The following is an 8040-nucleotide window of genomic DNA, read 5'->3' as shown; positions in this document are numbered from 1 at the left end:
TTTAATAATTGTCTACTTTTTGAATGCAAACATCAGCATCTCTGGAATGGAATGAGGATAACAAGGGAGGTTTAACACAAAGAAAACTTAAACAGCTAAGAGGAAAACAATGCAGAAATTGTTTTCGACTAACTTTACTAAATAATAATTTAAAATAACTAGATAAAAGAATTATAGTTTAGGAACTGTTTTACTATTGTTAAGTTTGCTAATAACCTAAACATGTTCACCAGCTCTGCATCTTGTCTCTCCTCATTCTGACAAGTTTTCCAAAATGTATTGGTCTGTTTATTTATCTCTGTCTCCCTTTGCTCTTCTTTCATCCACCTGCCCTTACCCCCCAGCCTCTACTGAAAAAAGGCAAAAGGGAAAAAAGAATTTGAATTGTCTTTCTCCCCAGCTTTTGAGGGCAGTGATCACAACTGTTTTATCCCGCGGCATCCCTGTTAAACGGCAATTACTTGCTGAGTGGATGAACTGACATCTCTTCAACCTGAGGTATCTGAAACGCTAGTAGATGTTACCTTCCCCAGTGGAGAACTGAGAGCCCAGTCTCATCTTCAACTTTCTGTTTTTTGGGTCAAGATTCTTTTCCGATGCACAAAGAAAGGGAAGTCTCTGTTTATAGGGGAAGTAAGAAGGGCAAAGCTGGCTCTTGCTATAACTGTTCCGTTGAAACCTTTCTGCTCCCCTTGGAGCAGCTGTAAATGATTTATTTCTCTCAAGGCAAAGACTACATTTAACGGGGCTGTCCAGTGATTTCATTTCAATCTTCCTTTTGAACAGTTATATATTCTTCATTAATAATGAAAGAAAATCCAATAGAAAAATGAACCAGCGATATGAATTTGCAGTTTAAGTGAAATAAAAAATAATCTTACCAATTAATTCAAAATGTATGTTAAAATGAGATGTCAATTTTTGCCTATAACAGTGATAAAAAAATAATAAATGGACTGATCATATCCACTTTGGGTGAAGACATGGGGAAATAGGTACATTGCTGAATTACTGATGGGCACAACCATGGAAATAGCCTTTCTTAAGAGCAATTGATGATATTGATAAAAATTTTAAATACATATAGTGCTTTGACTCTGCAATTCCATGGGTGATGGGTTCAGTATAGCATTTGTTATAACAGTGAAATGATGAGCGATAGAAGAGTGGCTGAGTAAGGAAAATCCATACTATGGACTGTTCTTGGAGCTGTTCAAAAAAGAATAAGACAGAGCTTTAAACATAGGCACGGAAAGGTGGACATAATGCATGATATGAAAACAAGTTACTTGGTTAAAAAGTGTGTAATTTCATGTTTGTAGATACAAAGGAATAAACTGAGATAACCAGTAAACATTTAAGAATGGTTACTTTGAGGTGGAGGGGCAGGGGAGGAGGAGATGCATGCACTGCAATGTTCTAAATGAGGACTATCTGTAATATTCTAGGGGGCAATGATTTTTAATCACTCGAATTTTTATGTTGTAAACTCAAAGAAAACGTTTAAAGCAAAATTTCAGCCTTAATTCATTTAAGATAACTGTTTTCTCCTATGTTCCTTTATTCCCCCTGCATATATTATTTGATACTTTATCTATGCCATACACTTTGCCAGAGAATTGCAGTGAACATACAAACACACACTTGCACACACTCACACACACACTCACACTGCTGCTCTCATGAGCTAATAGACTGTGTGCATACATGCTGTTTTCTTCACTGTTGCATAGAACTCATACCTGCTATTATTTTTCTTACCGTAATTTCTTACCTAATTTAATAATTATTATTTTGAATATTCCATCAAAGAGAAAGTCCCAAAATGTGCATACTTATTGCCTTATAGTTGAGCATTTACGATGTACATACCCTTTCTCAGTTAATGGTCTAACACAGGCAGAACCTGGAAGGGAAACAGCTACATTGATACCTTTCACTTCCTGTGTATCTCCTTCTAGTCAAGCACTTTACATATATACCTACTTTAATTCTCACAGCAGCACGACAGTATTAGTAGCCTTATTTTACTGATGAGAAGAGTAAGTTCAAAGAGATTTTGTAAGGAGGATATGATTCATTACCGCTTATATTAAAAAAAAAACCTTTAAATTGCCTAAGTCAGGAACTTGATTAATGATTACATAATCATTATGTTTAATCCTCCAAAAACTCCAGCTAGATATGTATCTCAAATTTACATTTGAGGAAATTCAGGAAGAATAAAATCTTATTCTGGGACTGACTTGACAGGCTGTTAGCAAGGGTGTCAAGCAACACGGGTGAGTGATGTCATCTCACTGTGAGGGTAGACTCCATTCCCATCCTAGTCCAGGGACCGGGCCGGGCAGAGGGAGTTCTCTGTCGCAAGTTTGCTTTGACTGTTGTTACCACAGTACTGGACAGCCTCAGTTCTCCTCAGGTAGGATCAAGTTATTCCTCCTTCATATATCCAGGGACAAAGGCATGAGTTTAATGGAGAGGCTGAGAATAAACTTAGCTTTAAACATTGCATGCTGTTAAGATCACCCCTAAATTGAAGCTTCCATTCCTTAACACAGAGCACCACACATTCTGCTTCTAAAAAATCTCCTAAATGAAGGACAGGTTCCTCCCACAGAGGCCATAAGCCTAGAATGTGTGGTCTTTCTCCTTCTCTACTGCAGAACCCATGGGTTTTTTGAGTCCACCAAAAAGGGTTCAAAACTGCTTCCCCACAGCAACTGGAATCTTGGGGGTCTAACTGTGAATATTCACTCATTAAAGGACAGGCTTGTCACTCATTCAGTTGTGCCTAAGGATATTAAGTTAATATAAAGTTATGCCAACCTACTTTACTCTTCCAGAGGCAGGAGAGTAGTGGTGGTGGGCTTAGAACTTCAAGTTACAACAGTTTGATGAGCATCACCAGTCTGTTCCAGATTAGATTTTGGCAATTGATTATACCTCTGAGCTAGTTTTTATAAAATGACAAAGCTAATATTATATTTTTCATAAAATTGTTGTGAATACTAAGTGTGGCTACCTGGTATAGGTGGCTGTTGTCACCATCACTACTGTCATTCATATTTTGGGGTCTGAAAAACCTGTATAGTTTCCATGATGGGTTTTACTCTTCATTCTCTCTGATCCCCACGTTTGGACCTTTCTCTCAAACTTCAGTTCACTTCTCATCTGCCCTGATTTCCTTGGGAGTGCTGCCGGCTTTCCTGATGTTTCTCTAGCCTTCAGAGCTGGAAGGCTCAGTTGCCCCCTTGACATCCTGGATGATAATGCCTCTGTTAAGGGCCGTTAGGACCAATCAGAACAAGCCTCTGTTTCCTGCACGTTGACCAGGATAAGATTCCAAGAAAGGCTTTTCTATTTTCTGTAACTAAACATTTAACCTTTTAACTCTGCACTATCAAGCTTCCCCAAAACTTTAATTGTTGTCTTTAGTTTATTCTCACTTAAGAGTGATTTATATGAAATTCTTTGAAAATTATCAAGTGCTATAGGAATGTTGAAACTGTTATTGTTTCTGCCTTCTACCCAGCTGTTAGTAATTCTTCACACAAAATTCTGATCGTTAAACTGAAGCATTAAAACCCTCATTCATAGTTTCATCTCTTCTGCACTCCTACATCTACACCGGACAGGTACACTTTTGCTTCTATTTTGAAGAAGAGGTTTTTACAACATCATCTTTATTATGGGGTCCTTTTCCAGGTATTTGAGGATTTATATGGCCTCTTTGTCTTTTAGTTCATTAAAACCTTCTTAGATATGGAAAACTGGGAATAAAATTAAGCTTATTTAAGGTGAGTCAGATGTGTTTAATTCTGTAAGAAAATCAGTTTAATTTCTATTCATAATCCCAAGTTTATCAAGTCTTGATGATTTAGGATCTTTATAAAATTATTTTGATGCAGAGATGTGTAAGTTATAACTTATTATAAAGCAAAACCCTTTTGTGGGTCAAATAATGTGACTTGAATGTTATTTAAATTGCTTTGCTCTGACATGTTGTCATTCAATAACTATCTTGCATATTAATAATAAAAGTCAAAGACTTCTATAGAAAAATGAAGAAAGACTGGGAACAACCATTTATTAAAAGAAATACAATCAGTAACACTTTTTAAATGCTTACAATTTGAATAAAAATATAAAATTAAAAATTAGACTTTATTAAACTTATCATTTTTCCCAGAGTACAAAAGGTTTATATTATCTAGTATTGGCTGTTTTGAGATGACACTGCCCAACAGAACTTTCTGTGATGATTGAAATGGCCTATATATATCATGATATCTGATAGAGTAGCCACTAACCACAGGTGGTTACTGATCACTTAAAATATGGCTAGTGTGACTGAGAATTGAATGTTTAATTCTATTTAAATTTAAGCAACCACATGTGGCTAGTGGTTCCCACGTGGGACAGTACAGGTAGGAACATGGACAGTCCATCAAACCTTTTGTGGTGGTATAGATTTATATACCTGTTCTGGAGAGTGATTTGGAAAAATTAAAATTTAAAAGACATTTTGAGTTAGCAATGCTGACAGTAGGGATTATGAGCACTTGAATGAATACTTGTAAGTGTGCAAGTAAAGTCAAATATTTATTGCAGTATAATTTTTGAGTTAATAATTAGAAACCCATGGGAGAGGGTATAGCTCAAGTGGTGGAGCACATGCTTAGCATGCACAAGGTCCTGGATTCAATCCCCAGTACCTCCTCTAAAAATAAATAAACCTAATTACTTCCACCCTGTCAAAATAAAAATAACACAATAATAAATAATTAGAAACCCAGTTAAATATCCATTAATTAAAAATAGTTTGTTTATATTTTTATTTATATATATTTATATTGTGATATGTTCATGCTATGTAATTTTATACAGTTATTTATAAAAGTGTATGTCAGATTTGCAAATATTCACGTGACTATCCATGATAGTCTGTTAAATTAAAATAGCTATATAGTAAAAAATCTGCATGATATGGAAAACTCATTTCTCAAAGAAAAAATATATGTGTGTATGTTTATGCATAGAAAAATATATAATAATACATTGAAGCAAGTGTCATTGATACTTTTTAGTGGAGGATAGGTTAAGCAACCAATGTGTTGCTTGAAAATTTTAAAATCATGTTTCTTTTTTGAAATAAAAAAAATCCACAGGACGTCAAAATTTGGAATTGTCAAGCCATTATATAACGTAGCTGTTGAAATTAGCATGCAATCATTTCAGCCTTTCTAAATAAAAGGTTTTTTTTTAAAAAAAAAAATCCACAGGAGAAAAAAATATTAATTTAATTTTATGTGCTTAAATTATACAGCATTTGTATTCTATCTTTTAAGATTTTACAGTTCTGTAGGGAATGTAGACGTGAAAAACAATACACTTGGTAGCAGTTGTGAAACTTGGGATGTTGACTTCACCAAGACAAGAAAGGCAGAGGCTATATGACTACATATTTATTGTTGATTTGTGCAGATAGTGTTGTCCAGGGTAGTTGTGATCTTTGCGCAGAAATATGAGTGAAAGATCACTGCGGAATCAGCTGTCTTTGAATGCCAAGATCATATGGTATTTATCTTGCATCTAAGCCCATGGGGGTTGATAACCAATCCCAGCCCTTTTTCTGACCGAAATCTCCTCTTGTAAATTTTTGGTTATCGCAAGGTCTTGGATCAAAGGGGAAACTCTTTCTAAAATATAAATTTGATCTCACTTAAACTTTTTACATCCCACACAGTTTATGGAATATTGTTAAGTCCAAATTCCTTAGCATATGCCAAGACTTACAATCTGGCCTCAATTTTATTTTTCCTCCTTTATCTTGTAATACTTCCCCATTCTCTTCCCTTTTGCTCATTCATTTTAGAAATATGTCAACCACTCTCAAACATTCATACCTTGTTTCAGCCAATTTTTTTTTCAAAAATACCCTTAATTAGACTCTTCTGTTTTTATCTACCTACTGAACTCAAGGTCTAGCTTAAAATCACCTCTTTGAATCTTTCTTTGATGACCCTCGGCAGAAGTCATCTCTCCCATGTGCTCTGTTTTCTGAAACCCTCTGTAATTATTTCTATCCTAAATTAGAGATAATGTTTACATGTTAAATTAGACATAATTATTTGTGTTATTCATTACCATTTCCCCTCTCAGTGTTGAGTTCCTCAGGCTGAGATGTCTAATTTACCTCTGCATGAGGTAATGCTTGGATAACCTGGCAAGCAGTAAGCTCTTCATATATGGAACTATAATTTTATTGTTTGTATTCTCAGTACCTCCTCAAATGTATATTATGGATTTGGTGATTTTTTTTGGCTTTTATTTTTTTATTTTTATCTTTAGCATTTTTTGTTGATTTATAATCATTTTACAATGTTGTGTCAAATTCCAGTGTAGAGCACAATTTTTCAGTTATACATGAACATATATATATTCATTGTCACAATTTTTTTCTCTGTGAGCTACCATAAGATCTTGTGTATTTCCCTGTGCTATACAGTATAATCTTGTTTATCTATTCTATGATTTTGAAATCCCAGTCTATCCCTTCCCACCCCCTGCCCTCTTGGCAATGACAAGTTTGTATTCTATGTCTATGAGTGTATTTCTGTTTTGTATTTATGCTTTGTTTGCTTGTTTTTAGATTCCACATATGAGCGATCTCATATGGTATTTTTCTTTCTCTTTCTGGCTTACTTCACTTAGAATTACATTCTCCAGGAGTATCCATGTTGCTGCAAATGGTGTTATGTTGTCAGTTTTTATGGCTGAATTGTATTCCATTGTATAAATATACCACATCTTCTTTATCCAGTCATCTGTTGATGGACATTTAGGCTGTTTCCATGTCTTGGCTATTGTGAATAGTGCTGCTATGAACACTGGGGTGCAGGTGTCATTTTGAAGTAGGGTTCCTTCTGGATATATGCCCAGGAGCGGGATTCCTGGGTCATATGGTAAGTTTATTCCTAGTCTTTTGAGGAATCTCCGTACTGTTTTCCACAGTGACTGCACCAAACTGCATTCCCACCAGCAGTGTAGGAGTGTTCCCTTTTCTCCACAGCCTCTCCAGCATTTGTCTTTTGGTGTTTAATTGATTTTGCTCAAATTAGTGAATTCCTCATATCATATACTTCAAAGACTTACCTATCAGCTAAATGTTGCCTGAAAACTGTACTATCACATTGCTCATCTAGGTTTTTGTGAATCCTAAACGTTTTTATCTTCTCTGCTTTTAGCTTATCATATTGCTTATTGTCTTTATATTTTCATTTAATTTATTCATTTGTTACACAAATATTTATTGACCATCTGTTATGAACAATACAGTTTACTGGCCACTGGGGATACAGAAGTAAAACAAAAATTATTCCTGCCCTCATGAAACCTTAGAATATAGCAGAACATAAATATTAAACAAAAGATTATATAATTAAAATTTGATATCTGCTATGCAGGAAACAAGGTGTTATGAATGCTTATAAAAAGGGACTCTAACTTCATCAAATGAGTTAAGGAATCACTCACTTTCCTCGAGGAAGTGATATTTAGACTGACATCCAAAGCATGGATATGAATTAGGTAGATAAATGTGGTAAGAGGTGAGAGGATGAGAATGTTGATGAAAAATGTAATCAATAGAATCTACGAAAGAAATGGAAAATTTTATTTGAGCCAACCTGAGGATTACAGCCTGAGAGACAATCTTTCAGAAATCTCTGAGGACTGTTCTGAAGAGATCAAGGGGGAGGCCAGAATATGTGAGATTTTGGCAAAAAGATACAGTCAAGCACTCATCTGGGTAGAAGGTTATTGCTATTCACGAGGAACAGATATCTTAGTTAATGGTTTTAGTGCTTTTTCTAAATATGGGAAGATCCAGGAAACTATGTTCATAAAATTTCCTCCTGAAAACATCTAATTGTCCGAAGGCCAGCTCTGTCAGTTTTCCAGAGCACAGAGTGTCTCATCCTGATCTTCTCTCTGACATCCTTTCAGGGCGTACCGTAGGGCAGCAACTGCTGCAGC

This window comes from Vicugna pacos, chromosome 10 (assembly GCF_048564905.1).
Source record: "Vicugna pacos chromosome 10, VicPac4, whole genome shotgun sequence".
NCBI classification, from domain to species: domain Eukaryota; kingdom Metazoa; phylum Chordata; class Mammalia; order Artiodactyla; family Camelidae; genus Vicugna; species Vicugna pacos.
This window is presented reverse-complemented; position numbering follows the sequence as displayed.